Source organism: Pelecanus crispus, chromosome 2, assembly GCF_030463565.1.
Source record: "Pelecanus crispus isolate bPelCri1 chromosome 2, bPelCri1.pri, whole genome shotgun sequence".
Lineage (NCBI taxonomy): Eukaryota > Metazoa > Chordata > Aves > Pelecaniformes > Pelecanidae > Pelecanus > Pelecanus crispus.
The window spans coordinates 103,332,568-103,359,130 of NC_134644.1; positions in this window are offsets into that span (position 1 = coordinate 103,332,568).

Genomic DNA, 26,563 nt, shown 5'->3' on the forward strand with positions numbered 1-26,563 from the left:
ACTAAATAACAATGGAATTTCCTCCCAATGAATTCTTGGTTGTTAAAAGACCAATATGTCAGCTGAAACACTGGGTCACAGGCTGCAGACACATTGTGGATTTAAAGCCCCCATGTCAGTGGCCACATTAAGTCAGATGGCAAGCAGTCAGTGGGGCTGATATGAACTAAAGACTTAACCATTTAACAGCAATAATGATGAGTGGAAAGGCTTATCTAAGCCTTGCACCAAGCAAGAAATTGGAAGCTGAACCCAAGATACCTACAGATAAGCAATCTGATACGTGAAAGAATCTGGTGTGCTGAACATGTCCATTAGTGGTCTGCTGAGAAGTCAGGAAAGCATCTTGGTGCAGTGCTTGGTGCAAACCCAAGAAATGTTTTGAGCTGATTGTAAAAAAATGCCTATAGCACTGAGCAGTCACGTGGAGATGTGCTTATTCAGGAGTCTGGCAAAGCCTGTGCAGGCTGGCCATCTCTACCAGCAAGGCTCCTTGGCCTCCTCCTGGCACCTTGGACTCTCATTGCTGCAGATGAATCTTTGCTGAAGCAAGACCCTGGTGAGCTCAAAGCACTGCTGGAGGAGGAGGTTCAAGGTTGGAAATGTTGCTTTCAGTCCTCCATGAATACAACCTTGGGAATATTAACGGTGCAGAGAAGATAGGTCTTGTTTATAGAATGCCAGCTAGTAGTAAGCTGTCACTGGGAGATGAGGAATTCATTGCTGCTCATAGCATTAGTTGTCTGGCTTGTGTGGTTGCAGTTTGGGTTGGTTTGGGGCAGCCTGTGTTTCCTATGTATGTTCTGTTAAACAGGGAGGGGATACTGCTGCTGCCCCAAGGGCAGTGAACCTGAGCAGGAAAAAAGAGGGGCAGGGTGAGGCAGGCAGCAGCCCTGAGGGAGGGACCTGCCCTACAAGGCTTTGAGGAGCAAGAGACCTGTTTAAATACTTGTATCTCAGAATTTACATCATTCAGTTAATAAGATTTCTCTACATGACAAGTTACTTTGCACCAATATTTTATGCCAAGTTCTAATAAATCCTGCTTTAAAAGCTGGAAGCAGATAGTATCTTCTGGTTTGCTCACTTCAGAGATACGCGGAGCAGTTCCACCTCAAGGCTCAGGTTGATTCCACCATTGGTACTGAGCACGGCAAGCAGCCTCAGACTGCACCAGGTGAAACTGTGAAACAAGACTGCCCATCTAGGTCAAACTGATGAATGAAAACAATTTAGGATCTGTAGAGGAAAGGTTTTGCACTTAGAAAAAGGAAAAGCTAAGTCCTTGCCCATCTCTTACACTGAAAATAAAAAGACCCAGACTGGCAGTGCCATCTGTAGGATGTTTGTCTGAGGTTCAGATGCTCAGATGCCTTCGCAGGAAGTGGAAGTGTCACTGGGGTTAAAGATGCAACTTCTATGGCAACTATTAGTCCTTGAATTTGTTTTCTTATCACCTCACACTCCAGCTAGTAGGCAGGGACAGCTACTGTTTGCTGGAAAGGAAGATCTTGTCAGCCAGTGATGATGAAGAATGTTTTAAGTGAGATGTTCCAGCTTTGGCAGGCAAACTAACTCAAAAGCAAGCTTGGAGTTTGGTGCAAGCATAACTGCCAACAGTTAGCATCCTGCTGGATTCACCCAGGAGGATGAAATGTCACTGTGAACCTCTTACACACACATTTTGTGTGCAGCTTTGAGAATTAAGTAACAATTCTTAAATTAGGCTGTTGTATCAATAAGCATTTTTTTGCTTATTGAAATAGTGCTTCTGATGGGAATATGTTTGCAGCAGTCCAGCAAAACAGAAGGATGGCAGTTGTGATAGCCAAACAAAGCGATGCTTGCAAACACTGGATACTTTTCAGCTTTTCTTGGCCCAGCAAGGCACAGCCAGTCAAATCTTTCATTTTGTGCTATTATCTTGTATTTTGGTGATGAGCACAAGCAAGAATGCAGATTTTGTTATAATATATTATGCATTAAACATTTATTCTGTAAAATTTGCACTTGTTAATGAGAGTTTTGGAATCATTAGAACTACAAAAGAACTTTGGATTTCAAAAAGCATCACCTCCAGAATGCTGAAAATTGATAACTTCTGAAAATTAGTCACTCATGGATAGAAAGCCAAACTCCCCAATCCTTTTCAAGTGAGGCAACAGTAACTGTGATTAAAGATTGCATCATGGTGCATAGACTGACATAGATTCTCCCTTGGAAATGTTTGGTGTTCAGTCACCATTGCCTGATTATGTCAAAATTATAATGGTAACAAAAATATGACTAGTGGGTACAGTGATGTTTAACAGCTTGTGTCTTAATAGAGGTAAAGGAAACGTTATGAGGTGATGGAAGGGCACTGCTTTGGCCTAATGGCTTTCACCTGTACATAAAATGTCTGCTACAGATGAAACAAACAGTTTCTAGTGAAAAATAGAAAAATATTCCTCTTAAGTATGTTAAGAAGTGCTGTGTCTAAGGTTTGCGGTTTTATTTATTTGTATTGAAACACAGGCTGAATTTGGGAACCTAATGTGATGATTTATGATACAGCTTACTATTACACTTTTTTTCCGCACAAGACCACTGCCTTATCCACTTCACAAAAATGATAGCTCCAGCTGACTAAAGCTGCTTTTAAAATATTTTTTATTTTTATTAGTCAACAGATGGGTCCTGATTTTCCTTTTTGAATGCTGCCCAGTGTTTACACCAAACACGGACGCTAACCTGGCTTGCCAAGGAAACGAGCTGTGGGTGTTATCGGTGTGTATGTCCATTTCTCTGTTCTAGGGACCAACCCTTACTCCATGCAGCGACATTCAGTGATATAAGTGGTCATCATCTGTGGATATTGAGAGTTAAATAGCTTCAGCAGAACACCTCCAGAAGTTTTATTTCAGGGGCATGAGATGAGCCAATTCTCCTCTGCTCTTTGTCACAGATCTAAGAAAAAAGCTGACCTTCAGCCTGTGAGTCACCCCTGAATGGATGTAATGCAATGAGTAGTTTGAAAATGTTTAGTTTAAAAGTATTCATGGCTGCAATTTATTGTTTTTTAAACAGCTGATCACTATTTTTCCTCTAATGAATTTTTGGAGACAAGGAAAATCACCTAAAAATTCTGGTTTTGCCCTTGTGCCAGGGTGGCACCCAACAAGAGTCCTTGCAGGCAGCTGCCCAAATTAGAAAAAAGGGTGTGCAAACCTGTTTGCAGCTTGATTTATTTAACCATAAACACCAGCTCAGGACTGGTAGTGACTAAATAGTATGTTGGATAATGCTTTCTTTCAGAAATCTTAGATCCATATGAATGTATATTTCCCAGGGAACAGCTCTTCCTCAAGAAGTGAAAGTAATCAGAGGCCAAAGCAGGCAAAATATTCTTATTTCTAGTTTCTTAAGGACTTTGCACAGTCAAAGCTAGCTGCTACACATTATACCAAGCCTGAACTAGTTAGAATTTAAAAAAAAAAAAAAAAAAAAAATAGACTGTATAAACACCATTTTGGCATATTCCTTTAATCTTAGCAAAAACCAGGCCAAATGCACTAGCATCCAAGGGAAAATGTGACACCTGCACAGAAGAGAAACGTTGCTAACCATGAGTATGTAACAATTCACATTTCTGGTTGGAACTTCTCAAGCTGTGATTTCTAAAACAGTCCTTGTATAAATGGAGAACGGAGAATAAAATTTATCAGTGTAATCATAAAGAATATGTTTCTTCTGGAAGAATAATTTATCTTAAAAGACCTTAGACTTCTGCTCCAGTAAGTCACAAGCCTCTCACGACCTTTGCTCTTAGGTCAGTGCTGTTCCTCATCTACAAGTGCTGCCATCTGCACCTAAATAAAAGGAGTCTGAAATATTAGCTGAGAATGGAATGGAAGGAAGATTTCTTTTAAATTCTTTTCTCATTCAAACCATTCAGCCTTTCGGCAATACCTACCAGAAAAGTCCCCAAAACAACACCTAGCCCCAAACACTGTTGCAGAAAAAGAGAATGATAAAATATTGTGTCTGCTACAGTTTGGGGAATTGCCCGGGTCTGTGCTGCTTCTGCTTTACTTACTTTCTGTATTCTGGAAATCCCCTCCTTGGTAATTGTTTCCCTTAGGTAAGGCATTCCTTTTAGAAACATGCTATGCATCATAGTTTTTATGTGTATTGAAGTCCCTTGCGTCTTATGTCCATTTTTGAATGCACCAGTTTGTTCCTACTGAAGAGCTTCAGTATGGTCCTGGAGTAGCAAATGGGTTGAGACACACATGGTATGTGGCACATGTCTCTTTTGAGAACAAACCATAAGTGACTTGGTGCCAACAGGACTGAGGTATACACGGAAGTCATTACTTTTCGTTGCCAGAATCATTGGTCTGCTGTAAACATAACCTTGCGTTGCCTTTTATATCAAACAGTTTCCTGTTGCACTCTTTTCAGAGCATTTCAGAACAGTGTCCACAAGTATAGGACACCTACGTGCGTGTTAAGGGGACGATGTTGACAACACGACAGTGAGACTGTCTCCTTCTCAGCTCTCTGCAAAGTTGGCTGAGGGTGGAAGATCTTGACTGGAAATTTTATTGTAACACAAAGTACTGTGACTTGAATTTCTGCAGCCTTTCCTCTGCTCCTGGCAGTGCTCTTAAAACAATTTGCTTATTTTTCTAATGTGTGTTATGGGGACATGTAGGCTATTGTGTGTCACATGTAAACTGCCTACTCCCAAACTTGTGATACTCAACACATGGGTTAAGCATTCACAGAAACACTCCGCAGGAGTGGAAATGTCAATCACAAAGTGGTGACAATAATGATATCTCAGCATACTTTTGTTCTTTGGAATAGAAGTTTTGGCACTTATTTTTTGGTCAGTGCTTCCATGCCTGGTTTAGTCACAGGATTCAAATACAGAGCTGCATGGATATATGTTCTCCTTTAAAGGCTTTTCTGTGACTGCCTACTGCGCTTGCTCAATCCCTAGTGCATGGTCACAAAACTTAACTTATGTAAAAGGAGAAGTGAGGGCTGTATGCTGCAACGAATACAGGAGGGACCAAAGGGAGTAGGGGGTGACAAAATTCAGATTTTATGTGAGAATGATCAGGACAATGATGTGGTGCTTCAATTTTCCCCGGCATAGCAAGGATGCACTCTTGATACTGTGGAGGAACCCCAAAGTCCAAAGTAAAAAGTATGAGATTAAAAATAAGCTTGGAAAATAGTAAACGAAACCTGATCTGTACAGAGATTCAGCTCATCCTGGAAAAAGGCACCCAAGGCTCAGCTCAGGTGTACCGAGCCTGTGTGAATGGATGCTGGCTGTTTGTCCCATGTGGGTTGTCAGGCACAAGCACAGACTGGGGGAAACAATGGTTCAGACCAGGCCAGCCCCAAAAGTACTTGTCTGAGTTAGGCAATGACCTTTGCAGGGCTGCAGAATGGTTTGTGGGATTGTATGTGGTGTGGTTATAGAAGAGCAAGGGATAGAATAGTTTTGCCTGGGATGATGAGACGAGTGGTGCTAAAGGTGCCCTGTATACCCTAGAGCTTTAGCACGTTAAGCACAGCACCTTTTTTCTATTTGTATAGACACGTTAGTAAAGCAAAGACTATAACCAAAGTAAGAAGTGCTGGATTACAAATAAGTTACAGGAAATGTAGAATACAAGTGTGATTTATAATTCAAAAGCTCAAGCCATAAATCAGTTCAATGACTCTTAAATGAATGCGATAGCATACAAAGTGGCATGACTTATAAATCAGGTTCGGACTTCATACATCAACTACTTGGGATGTAAATCCATTATTTGACAAGGTATGTCAACAATTCAAGACACAAAAAGTATCATAGGTATATTCTGACAGAGGTCGTCTTGGTTGTAGCCTGTGCTCAGTAAGAAGGAGGAAAGAACAGATGATATTTCTGCATTTGCTTCACAAAAGAGGCTGAGAGAAGAGCTCGTTTTGCCACGGTGAGAAGGCAGCGCAGCCACCTCTGCAGGGAACGCCAGCCTTGCACAGCAGAGATCAGCACAAAGATCTCTCTGCTGGCCCTGATCCTGCTAGGCTGGGGGACATCAGCCATGCACGTGCAGTGCTGAGCTGAGCTAATTCCCTGACGTGCTTGAACACGGATGGGGATTTCAGGTTTGTATTTTTGCAGTGTGCTCCGCTGTTCCACGTAGGTGTGCTGGCTCCCTCCCAGCCAGATGGGTATCTCTGACGCTGCGCTGCATTGCGCTGTGTACACATGCCCTCTGCCAGCTACATATCCATTACAAGTTCTTGTGGAAATGCCAGGACAACTTAACAGTCTGGGTAAATAAATCACGACTGAATGACAGAGCCCAGCGTGACTGTGAGCTGGGAAGCAGGGCTGGACCCCAGGCAGCTGGGCAGGATGTGGTACCTCTGGAGCACAGGGCTAATCTCCAGCTGTAACTGAGCACCGGGAGGTTTTATGTTGTCTTAGATTTATTAGGCATAAGGCTGTTTACTGCAGTCACCAAAGAAACAATTTTTCACCACCATACTTAGCTGCTCAGGAGTGACTTGCTGCATTACAAAATGTCCTAAAATATAAAACTTGTCAAAAAACCTAACAGTTCAATAAATTTATATTGTATTCAACAGTGCACATAAAAAATTGCAAAAGTTAAAATCCAAAAGTCATTGTTACCTCTTTTTTTCACATTTTAGGATTTTTTTTTCAGTTTCGTGGACTTTTATCCTTTCTCTTTAGAAAGATAAATGAGATTTATCTGAGTGTCTGTATCTCCTCTGCTTCTTATAGCTATTTTACTTTTCAAAATCTGAATGAGCTAAATTCTACATCTACTTTTTTTTTTTTTTTTTTAAGATGAAGCTTTCAAAATCACATGGAGCAGTATGAAACTTGTCTGGGATTACTCACAGCTACCAGCTGAAAAAAAACAGAACTTCTTCAGAAAAGCAGAAGTTTCTTAGGAAGTTGTGGCTACTGGCCATCACAGCAAAATAGTTCTCCGTTGCAGCAGAGGAGGCCAAGTGACTTCCAGGTTCATCCACAGTTGTCTCCTGCTGAAACCGAGCACGTGTACACTGCAGTGAGTGAGGCAGTGAGCATCCAGACACAATTATAAAGAAAGGACCACGATATGATGATGAGCATTCCCAGAAGGTAAATAAGGGCAATGGTGCTGGATGGGTCCTACCACCCTCTGGTGATAGATGGGTTCCCAGAGGAATGTGTGTAAGGACAAGCTGGAGGCTGCTGCGAGGTCCCAGGAGGAGGTAGCAGAGATGCTGCTGAGCAGTTACTGAGGCTCAGCTGGCCACCAGATCAGCAGCCCATGCTGCACATCCCTGTGCTCACGCATGGTGCTGTTGGTTGGGAAAGGCCCAAAGCAGAGTTAAAATGACTCTGAGACTTCAGCAGGAGCACGGCGCAGATACGAGGGCATAAATGGCGCTTCTGCCAGTCTCTGCAGTCAAAGCACTGGTAGGGATGGAGGCATCCAAGAGAGAAGTACGCAGTTTCATCCCTGGTGTTGGCAGTAGGCTTGGGGATTTTGTCAGTGGTAAGATGTTCCAAAAGTTGAGGAGCAAAAGTGAGAGTCTGCTTCACACACAAACACACACAAAAGAAGTGGGCAATTTTACATATCAGCTTGCTAATCTAGTGGGAGGAGCTTTAACACAGGGTAAGGAATAGGTGCAATAAGCCTATTAGGAAGTAAGATTATAAGTGAGCCAGACAAGTGTATAAAACTGTTAAGGTATATATTTATTTTAATAGTATACTGGAAGGAACAAGGAAAAGGACAGTGGGTTATCTTAAGATACTTGTAACTAATGCAAGACATTTTAAGAATAAATAAACATTATGAAAATTTTAATAGACACCCACAATGATGATTTACTTGGTGTGAGAGAGTTGCTGGAGTAATTCACATACTTAGAACTGGATCCATCCGACTCCTTGGTAGTATAGGCCAAATCTTATTTTGCTGTTTGCAAAGACAATACAAGGTAACTTATTTTTTCCTTATTCATGGGGGGTTAACAAAAGTCAATTTTATGAGACCATCAGACTAGGTTTCCCTGGCACTGTCGTCCCTGAGTTCCCACTCAGGGTAAGGTCCCCTGATGGACAGCCCAGCTTTGGGTGCGCTTGGCTTGGCCATGGCCCAGCCTGCCTCCATCTATGTGCTAGTTGAGGGTGGGTTTTGGAGCAGCTGCTGGAGAAGAGGTGAAAGAGGATAAGAGCTCCTCTGTGGGAAGGAGGCATGCAGAGGGGAAGGGGACTGGTTGGGAGAATGCTATGGAAGCAGGGAGGAAGGTGAGGAAGGGTCTGGCCCCTGGCAGTAGCTGAGTATAAGTCTCAGTGATGGGATTGCCAGGACATAGGCAGGAGTCCTTCCCGTTGACATCCAAGCAGCTGCTTGGAGAAAAAAGGGTAAACGTCAGTGGCTGTATTGGGTCACCTCACATTGTTGTCTCTGTCTCTAAGTCGCATCAATTCTCCTACTAATACAAAAGGTTTGTCCTGTGAGAACAGATAAGAGAAAGACTTACTTAAGAGAAACGCTTTGAAGCCCTTGCCCTGAAAGCTGGGCTGACTTGCTGTAAGAAACCTCTGCCTGGTGGCAGAAGGGACAAGCACACGTCTGCTTTCGTGGAGGAAATCTGCTACAAAACTAGGAACAACAACAGCTGGATGAGCAACCAGCAAAACCAAGCCAAACAGGCAATCTGAAGATAACAGGGTTTTTCAGCAAGCCAGACAACTGCTGAGAGAGGACTAGGAGAGGATTTGGAGCGCCCAGCTCTCCTTTGGATGCAGGAGACATCTTGATGTGGGGTGCTGGCTTGTTGGGAGCCAGCAAAGGCAAGCAGCAGAGCAAGTCTCCAAGGGCTGATCCTCACTAGGAAGGAAGAGCCAGCTGAGGATGTGGTGGTGGAAGATGACTTCACCGAGAGCAGTGGGGTTCATAATGCCACAAAACGGATGAAGGAACAACCACAAAACACAAACAGTGGTTTCAGAAAGGCTAGTTTCAGAGATAGCAGGGGCTGTATGAGAAGCAGTACTAATGGCACCAACACAAACTGTCCTGCCGAGGAAAAAAAGGCGGGCAATGTCGGAAGAGACCAACTTGGTTAAATCATGAGATGTTCATTATTCTGCAGCAAAGTAAGCAAGCTGTCAGGGCCGTGAGGGCACCACCAGCCCTGACCGTCCCTCCTCAGCCCCCTGCAGTGGGGCCAGTCACCAGCTCCCCACAGCCCTGCCCTGCCCCATGGCAATGATTTACTGAAAAAAACATTGGAACCAATACCTGTGAGCATCTCTTTGAAAGCAATAAAATGAGTTACAAACAGCGCAGATTTGTCAGAAAGAAGTTGTGTCAATTTGTTAAACTGCTGCAGCAAGATGACGGATCTCCTGGGTGGGTGAGAAGCAGTCAGTGGTGTTCGTCACTGCCTCACATGATACACTGACAACTGAGATGGGGAAGCACACTCAACTGCGATAAAATGGTGGAAATTGTTTGGAAAACTATACTTAAAGATTGTTTACCACTGATTTCACTGTCAAAATGGGCAGGATCCACCTTGTGTCCACAACTGCTCAGTATTTCTACAGAAGACCTAGAGGATGGGATAAAGTATATGTCTGTGAACGTCACAGAGGGTAAATGCAGAAGAGGACCATGAAGAAGGGCACAGTTTGAAATCATAAGGGTCCTGACAAGCTGGAGAGAGAAACTGGAAATTATGAGAGTCTGGAAAATGTCCCCTGTGAGGGAAATTTGAACAAACAGGGGTAGCATAAAGCAAAGAAGGCAGCATTAAACTTTGCTGGCAGCCTTTAAATAAGCTAAAGGTAACTACAGGGAAGATAGGTAACAGATGCATGGAGAACTGCACAAGAATCAACAGTTCAAATTGCATGTTGGTAGACTCAGCGTAGACACCAGGAAAAGCTTCTGTGCTGTAAGGATGGTAAAACTCCAGAAGAAGTTCCCCCAACATGCCAGAAAGCCTCCCTTTTGGGAGGTATTTAAATTCAGATTATGCAAGCTTCTATGAGGGTGACACAGGCATCCCTAATCTTGGTTTGGGAGTGGGGAACAAACTAGATGGCCCTTTGAAAGCCTTTCCAGCCCTGAGTTTTATGATCTTGGTAAGCAATCTAGATTACTGTGCAACTGGCTGGTGCTCAGTACCACCTATCACATTGTCAAGTTGTCTGTGGCCGCTATACCTTTGTCATTGCTGATTTTGTTTTTTAAGCATATGACAATGTTAAATAGTATCAGACTTAGCACTGATCCTTCTTTTACGTTACTGGGAAAACAATGTATGCTATAATATTTTCCCATTAATGACTGTTGAGGTCTAATGATAATTAGTCATCATCCAAAGCAGTCATTCTTGCTGTGCATTTCAGTTCCATGAGACGGACATGTGAAGAAGGTGCAAGTGTGGTTGGAGTTTGGATTGATGCAAGCATGCGCAGCATAAAAGGAGGGTGTATGTCCCATGATGAAGTAAAAGCTTTTATTGTAGAAAAACATAAAAAATCTGGACTGCTGCCTCACAAAAAAGGAACTGTTGTATCCATATTATACATATGAGGTGCATCAGCCTAGAGCAATAATAACTTCCGTTTGTATATTTTTAGATTTCACAAAATATGAAGCAATGCAAAGGATTAAGCCTTAAAACGTCCTTCTGAAGTGGGTGATCAAATACTACTATTCCTAGCTTTTCAAACATGAAATCTTAAGGCAGGATGAGACAAGTTGAAAGCTACTCTACACAAGCCTTGAAATCACAGGTTCCTAATAGAGCTTTGCTCATATTATATGTGTCCTGTTCCTTTCCTTATATTAATTATGCAATTAGAAGATTAAAAAATAACCAAGAAAAAGGCAGGGGGAGACACAACTGGTCTGACTCAGCGGGAGAAGAAAGAATCATCTCACCGAAAAAGTAGATCATCTTAAAAAAAACCCCAAACCAGTGTTTCACTCTGTTAAAATAAATATTCTATTTTGTTCTAACTCTTGCGCAGTTTCTTTATGGATGAACAGTACTAAAAAGCCAATTACAATCTATGGTGTGTCTGGGAGGTGCTTGTGCATTGTGGACATCTTCACAAGATGGTCACGGAGGTCTAAATCACCAGGTGCAACAAGATGCAGATCGGTCACAGCAGCTATTTTCTTCCCATAGGCAGGAAGCTTTCTGCAGCCCCTCCAGTAGGGAATTGCTCCTCGGAGGGTGGGCGCAGCTCCGAGGTGAAGGGCGCTGCGATCCATCCAGCTGCGCTGCCCTGTCTGTGTCACAGCAGGCTTGTATCATGCTGGGTGCTGCTAACAGAGACTTACAACTCCTTTTGCAATCCCACTGTGTCTATATATGAATGCTTAAAACTAACATCTCACAGTTTTATATGCTTTAAAGAACAGTATCTTTTATTTTCTGTTTCCTAAGAGGAAGGTATCAACAAAGATGCCAGGAAGAAAGTAGATGAACTGGCCACTGCAGAGCTGCGTTTGTAACTGCAGAGATAAGATGCATCAACAGGTTTATTATTCCATATTTATAATACCTACCCTGAATCTTCTTGTTTGGGAGGTTTTCTTTTTGTATTCAAGACATTTCATTTTTAACTTAATCCACTTTCTGAGCATGACATATCTTATTTACAGGTCAGGACTTGGCTTTTCTAATGCTATCGTGCTAGTCAAGTGAGTATTGTTGTTCAATATCACCCAACACTTTGAGTTGTCGATGTCCTGAATATGATAACCTGTTTCCTCTTTCCTGCAATATGTCACCCATTAGCATTCCAGCTGCATTACACACTCTCTTTAGGGAAACAAAGTTAGGGCACCAGGCTCTCCTAACATTAAACAAGGTGACTGACTTGTGTTGAACAGTCAGGGTTGAGCAAGAGCAGTTAACAGAGATGAACACTCGCTTGGAAAAAAAACTTTCAGCTAGCTAAGTTTAGAAAAAATGCAGTCTCTTTAATTATCTTACTTGTCCCTTTAATTAATTTGTGAATTTTTTTATTTACATATTTAATAGAAATCGTAATTTCTGAAAAATTATTTATTCACTGCTTATATCTTACCTCTGTATTTGTTGCAAGTCTACAGCCAGCTCATGGTTACTTAACGCACTGAACTAGTAACTTTGATTTTAAGGCTCACCTCATATTACCAAAGCAATCAGGATTTGGGTCATATAAAGTAATCCACTGGAAATACAATAAAGTCATTCAGTGTGGATTTATATTTGTAAAATTATTGTTTTGAAACAACAATAAAAGATAATAGAAACCAGAATGGAAAGGATCTTTTAAAGTAAAAATTCCATCCATTTGCTGAAGTGAGACTCATAGTTTTCTGTGCATTTTTTCCAGTCCAATTTTAAAAGTCCCAAGGGATATTAAGTAACAAATTAGACATGAGCTTCCAATATGTTGTGCCTATGAAAAAAAGGTCAATGTGGTTTTGGGTTGCATTCACCAGGCACCCTATCATCATATATTGGAGCAGGAAGCTAATAATCTTTCTTTATGTGGTTTTAGGATGCACAACATGCTCTTGCAATGCTGTGTTCAGTTATGGGCATCTTATTACCAGAAAGATATTGACAGATCATAAATGCACAAGGGCTCAGGTCATCTTCATTTGTCACAACAGTGTGACATTCCACCCTTCTCCTTCTCCCAAGAGGAAAAAAAAGCACAACAGAATTTGACTCTGGAAACATTCTGATTTATTTATTAGTAAGTTATGGTAATAAGTGCATTGTTCTTATATTATATTATGCAAGTTTAAGTGACCTGCCAGTCTTGTGAGAACAATTCTGAATCCTTGCTCTGTATCAAAAACCACAGAAGACTATGGCTTGAAGGTGCAAATGAGAAGTATAAGACAATGTTGCTGTATATTTCCTGCTCTAGAATGGCAAAACAATCTATGTGTCCTCACATAGATTCACCATTTGCTAAAAGTTGTTGGCATCTAGAAGTCTTTCCAGGACACCAGAAGATCGTGGCATGTCCATAAAAAAGAATGACTTTTTTTTCACTCCTATTACAGGCATTGCTATTATTTCAAACATTTAGAAACCTGTAAGTTCTCTTAAGCTGATCACAGTTGTCTCCTTTGTAGTGTATTGTTAAGGTTTCTTAATTATTAATGTGTTTGTATTACAATCTTCTGTGATTTTACAGATTTTTAAATTTTGTTTCCTTAGGCAATGCCCAAAGAAAACATTTCTCATTTCTTTAATTATGGAGCAGATAGTTCAGTAGGAATTTTCTCATTCACTTTCTTGTAAAAGCTTTTGCAATTCTTTGGAGTTTCTTCAGCTTCTCACTGGAGTAAAAGATTTCCAAAAGTAGGGCAACTTTTGTAGCTTTATGCCGCATCACACTGAATTTGCAAATATCCTTTCTGAATCGCTGGTGCACGGGGCTTCAGATATGCTTTCAATTATGCGATAAGAAGAATGAATGAATTATATGCTTATTCATGTTTCATGGGAGACTATCACCTGGAAAAGAACGTGATCCTGGCCAGAGTGGGGAGCCCTTTGGTGATACGGCCTCAACCACACCGCAAGCTGTGGGAGTCTGGGTGCAGCAGCTGCCAGTGCTGCTGGGCCTCCCAACAGACCCTCACCCTTGTGAATAAATCTATGGCTTTGAAAATAAACATGCTCAAACGACTTGTAAACTTTAAATGAAGATTGGCTCGTATAACATCCCATGTTGTATATAATATGTAATACGTAATGTAAGGCATGATCTATAGGTAGAGTATCATATCCATACTTACATAATAAAACACACAGAGCTTTATGCACACGTGCATGTCTATATGCACACTGACATGCCTACAGATACACATTAATACACACACATACAGTAGTAATGAATCTGCATACATCAGAAGACCGTGTAAAGACTTCAGGAAGGTACACAGGTCACTCTGCAAAGCAGGAGAGGCAGGATAGGTCAGAGTGGGGATATGCTCCCTCTGCCTCTATGTCTGTCTGTCTGTCTGTGCCTCTCTTTCCCCTGCCCCACAGCCCATAAAAGTTCACGCCGTAACATGTGAAGTTCAGTCTATACCCCTGTACAAGCACACAGCGTATAAGATAGATAGGAAAATGTTTTGGATGAGACAGGAAAAATTACTGAGGGCAATTCTGTGGATCCAGTTGTGTGGGTCAGCGTTGGTAATCATCCCAGTTTCTTCAGTCCTTCAAATATCTGAACTGGATTCGTGAGCGACTGAGGTTGTGGTGCCTGGCTTTGGAGCTGTCTGATGAGACCGCTGCATCAATTCCTGCTCTTTCATGAAAATGTGAGGTTATAAAAGTAGGATCCTGAAATACAGATGCACATGGACTGGAAATGTTGTGGAAAGGCAGAAGGTGCACTTTGGGTCCTTTATTCTTGGGGAAACTGAATTTCTTCCTTAAGCACCAAAATCAACTGTTTCATTTACAAAGTCTGTAGTTTGGTAATTATAATATTGTCAGGACTATGGAGAACTTCTCAAAGCATGATCTAGCATTTGCATGTCATTTTTCAGTTGCATTTACTACCCCAGGCAGGCTCATTGTATGTTATATGACGCTATCCTGAGTTCACTCTTTCTTTGAAACCATGTTTTCTACAACACTGTATTTGCTCTGATTTCTGCTTAAAAATTCATACTCTCCAGTTTCTGCGATCTGTATTTTGTTGAAAACTCACTGGACTTACAGAAAAAAACCAGAAATGCGTGCTGGCCTTTCAGTTTTGTTCTATATAGACATTTCAAAATACCACAAAACCAGGAAATTCCCGTTGCCACTGGCATACACATGCCCCACGCTGCTGCTACCTAAGGCATGGCCATGCCAGCGTCCCTCTCCCTGCGTGGGGCTGGATGCGTGCACATGGTCCTGGTCGCTTGGTGCCAAGCAAGGATGCTGTGGACTCTTTCTTGCAGCGTGTGCTGCTTAGCGACACGCCAAGTCGCAGTGCCCTACTCCCCTTCCTCAGCCTTTTCACCCCCCCATCCCTTAGCACTGTGAAAAATGAGACTTTATCCTGCAGTGCGACTGTTTTCGGAGCAGCAATTCTACAGCTCTGGGTTCGTTGCAAAGTTAACTCTGGGAAACGCATACACACCGCCCCTGAAATGGGACCCTGTCTTGCAGTAAAACTCTCCGGCTTCAGTGTATCTGCCTCTCCTTCGGTAGGCTGCACTGCTCCTGGCCAACAAATGGTGGAGCTGTTGCTTTGAGAAATGAGGATGAGGGTGTCACTGCTCCCAAACTCATGCAGAAAGAAGAGCTGGCAAGGCACATACCTGTTTTAGACTGTAGGACTCCTGAAGGGACAGTTCTGTCTGTTAAACTGGTGCGAGTGGAGAATAGAAATGCATTATAGCTAAAAAGACTACAATATTTTTTTTTTTTTAAAAAGGCAGCTACCTCGAAAAGGGTAGCTAAAGTATGCTCCTGATCCTATAATCTTAATTTTCTGAAATTGGCATAGAGTTAAACGAAGCTCGTTTGATTTTTTTTAAATTTAAAAATTCTGTTCATGTGTAGCAATTAATGTTTTAATTTTGTAAAGAGAAAAAATCAGTTCTGTATTTTAATATTAACTCCTAGAAAGTAAAGAAGAAGTAGGCTGTGGATTTTCTGATGCATTCAGTTTTTGTAGTGTTTTCAACAGAGCTGTTCAGATGACTCGCTAGAACTTTCCAAAACTATATCAGAAAAGGAAGTGTAAAAATAATAGCTTTTATAAGACTATTCCATCATTCAACACAGAATTTTATTTAGATTTCCTAGAATCGCTTCTGTACAAATCTTTATCTGAATACTTTTCAGAGATGTGTTCCTAATAAAGATATGTTTTTTTTCATTTCAAATGAGACACTAATGACAGGATTAAGAGATCGAAAAATGATTTATCCCAAGCAGACACCATTTTGGAACACAGGGAATGAAATTGTATGTGACCGCTAGACCTATTTAATTTTTTAGACCCTTAAACATAATGATGCTACTATATGTGTTTGTGGGAAATATATATGTGTGTGCAGGTTTACATATCCATCCAGCTACATCTGCCTAGAGTAGGGAAAAAACCCAGATCAGTCTTTCCGCCCTGTCATTGTAATACGTATACAAAAGCACGAACCTGTGTTATACTGCCAACGCCACAGCCTAAGTACTAGCTAGTTCCAGCCCAGCTACTGACAGTCTTACAGATTTGGGGCCAAAAGATCTGAGTTATTCTTCATGTGCCTGTAAGTTATGCTTGGGATATACAGCTTCCATGTAATAGTAAGATACTAATTATGTGGTAGATTAACTAGCATGTCCTGGCCTTCCCATTGCACAATGTGCTTGATAATTTGACTGTAGATTGCTCCACACAGCAGAAACCCAAAACAAAATAGAAACCCTACACACCCTCAAATCCAGCCTTCCAACTTGCAAGGAAACTCGCATCTAACTCCAAACAACATGAAGCGTTTCGGTGCAATTCTGTTCTGAGCAGCTCTATGGAAGCTGGCCAGCCAAGTAAGCTTTCCTTCTCTGTTTCTCCCTTTGCCATTCTGTTTTTCTTCGGGTGGGAGTGACTGCTTGTCGTCAAATAATGTCTGCCTCTGTTATCCCTCAGCAAAAGTAATGGATAGGGTTTTAGCATTGGGTCTTCTCAGACCCTAAGGGATCTACCTATATAACCTCCTGAAAAGCCATTATATTTGAAGCAGCATATAATTTGTGCTTTAGTCTTACTGCAGTAGTAGCTACGGGTGTGGGGTTTTTTTAAGGCCTCATTGTTAAAGGGGCTGCAAGCTTCACAGCACTGCAGTCTTTGCCAGTCAGATAACACTTTGCACACAGTGTGTACCCCTAGAAATGACTACCTCAGCGATTCAGCCTGAGCGCCGTCCTGAAGCTGACTGGAATAGATTGACACTTGGTTTAGTTTGAGTCTCTGATTGACTTGCTGCAAAAGAGTTTCTATCAATCAGTGTGCTTTAACTGTTACTTTTGTGACTGTTTCTTGAAGCAAAGGGGGAGAAAGTATTTTATAAATAGTGTGACAAGATTTGGAAAATGATCAGATGTTGCCAGAAAGCTGTGTGGACATGCGTAGAACTTGAAAATTACTGCTGAATCCTTTCTAAAAATCTGGGTAGATATCGGGATGCTGCTGCCACTCTTAAGCTGAACTGATGACAAAGATCGTAATTCATATCTCATAAACAAAAGCAGTTTGGAAAGCATTTAAGCATTTAAACTTCTCTTCTGCAAAGAAAACCCATGTTTGCAAATCCAACGCTACAGCACAATTCCCAGGTAACACTTGCCGACTGGTTTTAGGAGCAGCAGATGCTGCGCTGGAGGGAGGGCTCGCTTTCAAGGGGCCTCTGGATTTCAGATGCTCTGAAGTTTCTAATTTTTCAAAATCTTCTACTGGAGCAGAGTGCACTATGGTTTTAATAACTCCTTTTGATAAGATACTATATTGTAGTGATAAAATGCCTCAATTAAATTTCTCATCTTTTATAAAAAATGACTGAAATGTAATTCGACATTATAACTGGAAGGTGCTTAGTTGGAAGTGGATTTGGGATCTTCATTAGAGTCAGTGGCTTGGAAGGAGGCATTTAGATCCATTCCATCAGTTTCCATCTCTGCTAATGTCAGAGAAAACCAGTCTAAATAGCTGTCTAGAAAGATTTTCCCCCTGTGGTGCTGTGCTTTAAATTAGATGATTATGAAGTTTTCAATGCAGCTAAGTGTAATTTATATTAAACTGAAGTATATCTTATTATTTCTGAGGCTGCGCTTGAGCCTTTGGTTTCAGGTTGATGAATTATTTTAACAGTATTCTGCATATTAACTCACTTCTTAGAATGGATGCAAATGATTGAGAGCTGGGAAACGGCTGGTTAACTTACTTACTTTGATGCTGCAGCGCTACAATGCAGAGCAAGTAGATGTGAAAACTGCTCAACTTCTGCCAGACCAGTATCTTTGCAAATATCTTCACGTATTTCCCATGCAGGAATTCTCAGCAAGATCGATCTGCTGATGGCTGGTGGCCAGGACCAAGCTGTTTATCGGCTATTAGGGTCCACAGAAGCTTGAGACCAACAGCTACCTTGAGTTGCTCAGTTCTCCTGAGGAGCAGAAACTATTTCCTTTTAATTTTCTATTAAACTTTAATTTGGATGGTTATTTCTGATTTCAGGGTAATTTTCCCTTCCTGTTCTCTTGGTTTTGCAGACCCCATTTGTGTCTGTTCTGCCATAATAGATGGCTACTGGTACTAAGCTAACTAGTTTGAAGCTGGCTTAGGTTTCTTTCTACCACAGCGCACTCCCTGGCTGTCACATTCATGCTAACTGCAATATATATGTACTGATAGCTATAGACAAGCTGGCACTGTGCTACTTTTACAAGTACCAGCTATACCCACTGCTAGTTAAACAAGACAAAATTTCATTTCCATTTGCCTACAGAAAGATTCATTTGTGCTCTCCTTTCACATTTCCTCTGGGAACACGCTGTTGGATCTCTTCATCTGCCCTTAAAATTTCTCTTTATTTGCTTTTACAGACACTTAACTTTTTTCCCCCTGTAACACTTAGGAGGAGAAAGGTAAAGCTTATGCCAAAGCTCACTGAAGGATGTTGATTCTGAAATCATCTACTTCTTGAGGGGATACCCTAGGCATATTCTGGGAAAGTTAAGCTGTCAAACCTCATTAGCTATGCCTTTTCAACTCATGAAACATCTTTCTCTAGTCTCTTCAACATTTATTAAGATAATTCACTTCATAATTTTTTTCCTAAATAAAATATGTAGGGCTTGATCTTACATTGATGCAAAATGGATAGTATGCTCCAGCTGAAGATGCAGCCCCATAAACTGAGAAAGAGGAGATTAGTTTGAAAAGACTTCTACATGCAGTACCAACATTGATGAGATATAAGCTGGCTTTGCACATATATCTGGTCTGTTTTCTCTTTGTATGCTGAAAAAAGGGTTACCACAAATTAAGACCTTCAAAACCAGAAAATATCAAAATGTCCATTATGGACCGTATAAACATTGACACTGCACTGTTACTGTGCAGACTACACTCGAGAAACAGAATGTGATTGTGTAAATAATACTTGCTATTTTCATACTCTCAGGTACTCAGTATCTTCATAACCAACATCCCAGATCACTATTTTTCACTCCGGTTTCTCATAAGATGTCTTGCAAATAAATATTCATAGATACAGAAAATATAAGGCAAGGCATTTGTCTGTGCAAGTAAAGAATGTTACAAAACCTCATGAATGTTGCCATTCCAAAGATGGACAAAAAATTTTTGACTGATGCTCATATAATCAAGCTGCCCTTGAATAATAAACCTCAGAAATCCTTTACCCTTCACTACGGTCTATTGAACAATGAGTGAACTTTACAGGATTTATCTTTACTTAGCTGCTTCTGTTGTAAAGGCTAAAGCATACAGTTTATACATATTGAACCTCTAGCTAATTATTTTTTACATGCATTAGCACTGGTTAAATTAATCCACATTAAGTGGCAATCATGTTAACTCTGTCCTGATTTAGCAGCAGTTATTATCATTCAGTATGCCTGACTAAGTAGTTTTCCTAGGAGAAATCCTAAGACAACATATGCTTGCAACAGCAATGGGCAGTTAAATACATTGTACTACAATTATATGTTACTGTATGGAGAACTTTTCATCAAAACATTGCATTACGTTTGAATACTGAATCATGTTCCTGCCAACAAGTGATGCATCAAATCAGTATGATTACAGTCAGGATTGAATCAGGAAATGAACTGTCAGAATCAATTGACGGTTATCCTGCTTTTGGAAATTTGTAGTTGCATCAGTCAGAAATGGACTTGAGAGAGTGGGCCAATATATGCATATGAGCTGCTGAAGATAAAAAAAATCACAGATCTGAAACCAAACACAATCTCAAAAATAGTGTATGCTTTACTTTAATATAAGCTCATTTTTAACCTGTTTTTAAGATTCATAAATCCATCATGTAAATCACAGGCATAGAAATGGGAAAAGAAACACAGCAGAAAATTAATAGATTGTGCTTCTGACATCAGCACAAATGGAGATGGGTTTAATGCTTCTTCCCAATGTAGTGCCTAATCATCCCAAATCCTGTTCCTGTTACAGTCTAAGCACTCAGGTACTCTCCAAAGGTCTATGTAATAGCCAACATATTAGAATATTGCCAGGAAATGTTAGAAAAAATTCCTCAATGATTCAAGGTATTATGGAGTTGTTACACAAGGAAGGAAATGAAATTTAGACACCAACAGTCTGGGGACTTCCTCTCTACTCCCCTGTTACAGCAGAGCAGAAATACAAGGATGAGAAAGCCCTTCCACTGTGTCCTTGCAGCAGCAGTCTCTGCTTCCAGCCTTTGTTTCAGTCAACTCGGCAGCATTCTGAATTGCAGCAAATTTGAAGCAGGCCCTTCCAGTCCCTCGAAAGATTGTGTCACCCCTGGGGCATGCCCGGCTGGCATCCTGCTTCCTTTAGCAGCCCCCTCAGCCCCTGCTATGCTGGCACCCTCCAGCTCCTGTGACAGTCCCTCCTTTCCTCTCCCTGCCACATCCCACTGCATGAAAGCTTCTCACCCTGGAAAGTGCTCTAGGGCAAGGGCAAGCGTGGACTCTGCTCTTATAAATATGCAAAATTAAAAAACTGAGAACAAGCAAGTAAAGCAGATACTGTCCTTCAGGTTGGGTAACTCCTTTCTTTGAGAGCATGACTGGAAGGGGAGATACAGCTGCATCCCCTTTCATCCGGAAGTTCAGGGGACACCTCACTCACCCTCTTCTTCCTCCATGAATTTAAGTCTCCCTCTCCTCCTATCAGCTCTGTATTGTTAACTGATTCCTGTTGAAGTGACTTTTCTTCAGTAGGGAGACTTGGTAGAGTCCCTGTCGCTGGAGGTTTTCAAGATGCGATTGGGCAGGGTGCTAGATAATCTCATCTAGGCTCCTTTTCCCACAAAAGGTTGGACCAGGTGATCTTTTGCAGTCCCTTCAACCTGGGCTAGTCTATGATTCTATGACTTTGTTCAGGAATTAACTGAGCCAGAAGGAGAGACGTGACTCTGCAGAGGAACGATTATGGCATTCATGTAGAAAGAGTGAGTCCTGGGTTCCAATTTGTGCCACAATAACTGAATTAACTTTCTAATTTACATGTGCATGGCATAAATGGCATGTATAATCTCTGCAGAAGGAACTGGAAACTCTCCCTTCTTCCTCAGATGTGACCACACAACTAGTGGGCTACAAAATCATGGTCCATTTTCCTCCTCTCTCTCAACTCAAATAGGTGTGTTCCCCTGTCACATAGAACAGAGACCTGTGGCTGCAGTGCTTGTCTCAGAGGCAGGAGGCATGGAGCTGGAAGGTCTCAGGCAGAGGAACGAACTTATTTCCTCACTAATCATTGAGCCGTTCTGCAAGAAAGAGGCTGTTACTGCATGGTTTGGCAGAAAGCCCTTGCTGCTTCTTCACCCTGGCTGCTGGAAGTTGTTCAAAAGAAAGCCAGAAGAAAGGGATCCGTAAGCAAATAGCTTGAAGAGATAGCTGAATGACCATCTTGAATGGGGAAGCCACATGGTGAAGGATGGGCATGTTTTCGGAGCCTGGCCCCAGCAGGGACAGCACTTGGCAAACCAAGGTCTGCTCTGCAGCCACAAACTTGATGAGGAGACAGCCCCAGGGACTATGAAAGTGCTGGAGCCTGCTGTAGTCCTGGAAACATGGAAGCTGCCTTGTATCACTGAGCACCAGGATGGTAGAAAATCTGAAAATAACTGTCCTCTCTTGATCTGAGTGCCTTCAGAAAGTGGTGATTCACAGACTGAAGCACCCAAGTGCAAGCATGGTTCTGGGATGGGGGGAAGATGACTACTTTTTGCATCAGGCTCGGATTGAAATGCTGTTCTGGTCTAAGCTTACTTCTCCTGCATGCCAGCAGTATGCCCAGACCTTCATCCCATATGTCTGTAGCGCACAGGATCACGGCCCTCCCCATCCTTTGGTGCTGAGCCATCATGTCTTCCAGAAGGTAAAAGTTACATGGCAGGAAGGAGTCTCATGACTTAGCAGTTAGGGCGCCTGGCTAGAAGCAGGAAGTCCTGGGATTTGCTACCTTTTCCTTTGATGGTTTATATTTTTTATGCTGGACACCTGGTGGATAAAAATGAAACCATTGCAGAGTCTGTTGCTGGAATATTAGAGAAGAGAAATCTATACCAAGAAGCCTGACATAGCTGAAAATACATGAGTGAAAGAGGAAGGTAGTAGAGACAGCTAGTGTTCAAAAGTTAATTTGAACTTTTCAGTACTAGCGTCATGAATCTGCTGGCTTATGGCTGTGTTAAACAGTGCTATACAGTTTAGCATCCATAGACCGTAGAATATCAGCACAACTAACATATGGATATCAAAGACTGTGTATTGGGGGCAATATATCAACTGTCAGGAAAGGAATTCAGCACTAAAGTACTTGAAGAATATTGTCTCTACCACTGCTTGCAGAATCAGGTTACTTGTAATACATGGAAAAATCCAATGTAAAAATAAAATATTGGTAAAAACATTTACTGTTAGAGAGTTTCCCAGCTTTGAGCCATGACTGCGATGTTTGGGTAGGGAAAACCAGCTGTAACAGGCATTTCAAAAGACAAAATTAACTAATATTGCAATAGGATCCACTGATCATCACAACAGATCCTAGTCCTAATTACATTAGAGTGTATAGGGCCCTTTCTGCACATTTTCCTGTATTCTAGTAGTATAAAACGTTTACATGAGACTGGAGAACTTTTAGTTAGACTAATGTTTTCAAAAGCAGCAGCTTAATATTTTCTTCCCAAATCTTGATTTAGATCACTTGCCGAGTAATCTGATACTCAGACTTATTCTTTAGAAGCTTGTTTGCTGCTGCTGTAAAAATTATATGTGTTGGGCCAAGTTCTTCAGTTCTTATTTATGAATACTCATAGCAATTCTGATGAAATGACTGGTTTGCATATAACTGGTGAAATGGGACCAATTTGTCATGCAGATTATTAGATAAATTAGAAGAGGAAAAAATTAAGACCAAAGCAGAAAGAGGATAAGCATTTGCAAATCACACCTAGGACACCAGTTTTGCAAGGAGCTTTACTCACTGCAAGCAGTCTTGCTGACTCCAGTCAAACTCCTGGCAGTGTCTCAGGATAACCATGTGCCCAAGGCATTGCTGGACATCAGTGTTGATCAATAAATCATCATTAAGAACAACTACCATTACCTGACAAACCTGCAGGAAAATCACAACTTAAAAAAGGAGAATAGTTACAAGAGAAATGCTTATTTCTTTCAGTGCTAAACTGTTGATGCACTGAATTGAAAGATGCAGATGTTCTCTTTACATTAAGAACTGAAAGTAGAAGCATTCATTTCAACAGAACATGCAAATACAGTTGCCTCAGTAGTATTAATGCTGAACTTTCTACCAAAACCCCCTCAAATACATGAAAGCATTACTCGATGTTTACAAGATATATATAAGAAAAAGCTGGGATTTTGTTAATAAGGTGTTTGTCCACTGAATGTGGGAAGCCAACCACCCTCCTCCAGTTCACAACAGGAATAGCAGAAAAAACATTGCTTTCCGCTTTAAAACACAATCAGATTATCACGTTAGCCAAATATTTGTAACCATTCATGTCTACTCTTAGCTTTAGGTAGATGAAAGATAATTGGAATTAACCTAGCTCACAGTGAAAAACAGGTGGGTTAAATCACGTTACCCCCTCAGGCTGAATAGCAGATTCAGTTATCACCAGAAATTTCATGGGTGACGTGCCCAACTAACCAACCCATGGGACTGCCAGATTGCTTAGTGTGTAGCTCAGGGTCCCACCAAGATTTACAAGTGAGACATCCTCTGCTCATATCATGTGCTAGCCTGACCCATGTAAAGCAAGAAATCTGGACTCAGGTGTACCCCTGTGCAGAGAGGCTTGAACCTGGGTTACGCTGATCACAGAAGAAGATCTAACCACTGGGATACCGGATTAAGCAGAAATAGGGGGACAGAGAGAGGGGAAAGGGAGCAGAGGAGAAGGAGATTCTGCACTATTAACTCTGCCACTTCTTGGTTTGTTGGGAAAGAGAGGACTATACTATCCTCAATGCTTCGAAAAAAGCCTCAGTGCTTGATTCCAGGAGAAAGGCCATGGTTATGAAAACCAAATGGAGATAAACATCAAAAATCCTGTGAGGAATAGGACTTAACCCACAGCCTTTGTATCAGCATTTCCTTTCTCAGCATCTCTAGCTTCTTGTTTGGCATGCTGGTTTCTGCAAATCCCATTCCCAGACACTTAAGTCTCACGGTGTTTTCTACAAAGAACCTGCTTCTGCCTAATTCACAGCTGTGAGCTTCACTAGACAAAACTGCCTGGAAGCTAAATGCTGCAGCGCTCAACATACAAGGGCCCTTGTGAATCAAGCCAGAATGTATCATCTTTGAATAGAAAATTGGAAGATACACTCCTTCGTACACATTGAATATTGATCTGATTTCTGAAATTAAAAATGCACAACCTATTCCTTTCAGAAGAAACAGCTGGTCATGAAATACTACGTTCCCTGTACACCTAAATAAATGGACTGACACATTCTCTTTAAACACCAAGTTTGCAGGAGGAGGGGGTTGTTTCTTTAATTTCTGTGATTTATCTATTTACTTGTTTACAAAGCAGGTACTAAATTTCACATGAAAAGATCTTGTCAAAAACAGAACAAGGTACTTTACTAATAATCTCAACACTAAGTAATATTCTGTGGGGAAGTAAGGCAGGAAAGTCTTATCTTTTCTCTCTTCTCTTCTCTTCTCTTCTCTTCTCTTCTCTTCTCTTCTCTTCTCTTCTCTTCTCTTCTCTTCTCTTCTCTTCTCTTCTCTTCTCTTCTCTTCTCTTCTCTTCTCTTCTCTTCTCTTCTCTTCTTCTCTTTTTCCCTCTTTTCTCTTCACTGAAACTCAGAAAAATTCCATGAAAATTTCCTTCTGAGGTATTGCTTGATGGGTGTTACGCATTGAGTATTTCCTGCCTTTTAAGTTCCTTCGTAGCTGAGGTTTGCTTGCAAAGGTTCACACCCTGTGCTCTACAGTGGTATCTGTTTCATGTGGGAGGTAAATAGTAGGCAGCTCTGTGTCTGTTGCAGTACATCACAGGAGATGGTGTATGAGGAAGAGGACAATAGGAGCATGACACCAAATTACTAGACCTGTGAAATGTAGCAGTAAGATTTCAGAACAATATATTTCTTTTTCTGGGGTCAAAGAACAGCCCTCCTCTAGTTCTTTCTCCAGTCATCAGGTGCTGAAGTTTCTGATGAAATACCCCATTTAAGATTTGATGTGTCTGCTTCCAGTTTGTTTCTTTGAAAGAAAATTAGTTGTTCAACTCAAACTGTTCTAACAGCAATTGTTTAACCAAGCCCAGTTCCAAGTGATTAACAATCCTTACAATGTAGCAAGAAAGACTGTATGTTTAGAAAAAGATTATATTTACTCACTTAGAATAAACACTGAAATATTTATAGCAAGACATAAAATCATGAGTAGGTATTTCTTGTAAATCAAAATTTAACCCTCTAGCAAAAGTAATTGCTTTTCCACTATATTTCAATTGATAAAAATAATTAATAGAAGTATTAAATATTGTGGTGACACAGTATGCATTATGTGTGGATTAGTTTTGCCAATTCTCAAATTAAAATATTGGAAAGTACAAAATATTCTTTGCATATTTGAAACATTATATCATTATATTTGAAACATTATATCATAGCAAATTAACATTAGAGCCAGGCCTAGAAGAGAGACCCTCATTGCCCAAGACCATAGTTAATACATTCTTTCTTTCTATATAAAAGACAGGCAATTATGTTTACCACAGGTAAAAATGTATTGGATTCAAGTTGTCTGCAGCCTTGGGTGTATAGGTAAATGAATACTATTAGCTCAATTTGAAATATAAGGCTCTTGACAAAATAAAGACCACATTCTTTGCCTACACTGAATAAACCTTGTTACATGAATAGATACATTCTTTTTAGTGGGATTTAATGGTAAATCATTACTCATTGTGAATAAAGGGGTAATGAGTATGGCAACCATCTGTCACAATTTCACTTCCTACAGCAGGGATTAGACATAAAACTGAGTTAGCAATTTTGATATTTCGCCTCACATACTGCCCAATTCTGGGCATGCCACACAATTTTCCAAAAAAGTGGCCCATTAGTCAGAAAGTTCCTTACACAAATCTAAAATGTCATGTATAAAAAGGAAGATCTCTATAACTGCTGTGGGATTTGATGTCAGGCATGCAATACTCTATGCCTTTTCTCTTTCTATCAAATCTATTTTCATGCAGAATGAGCT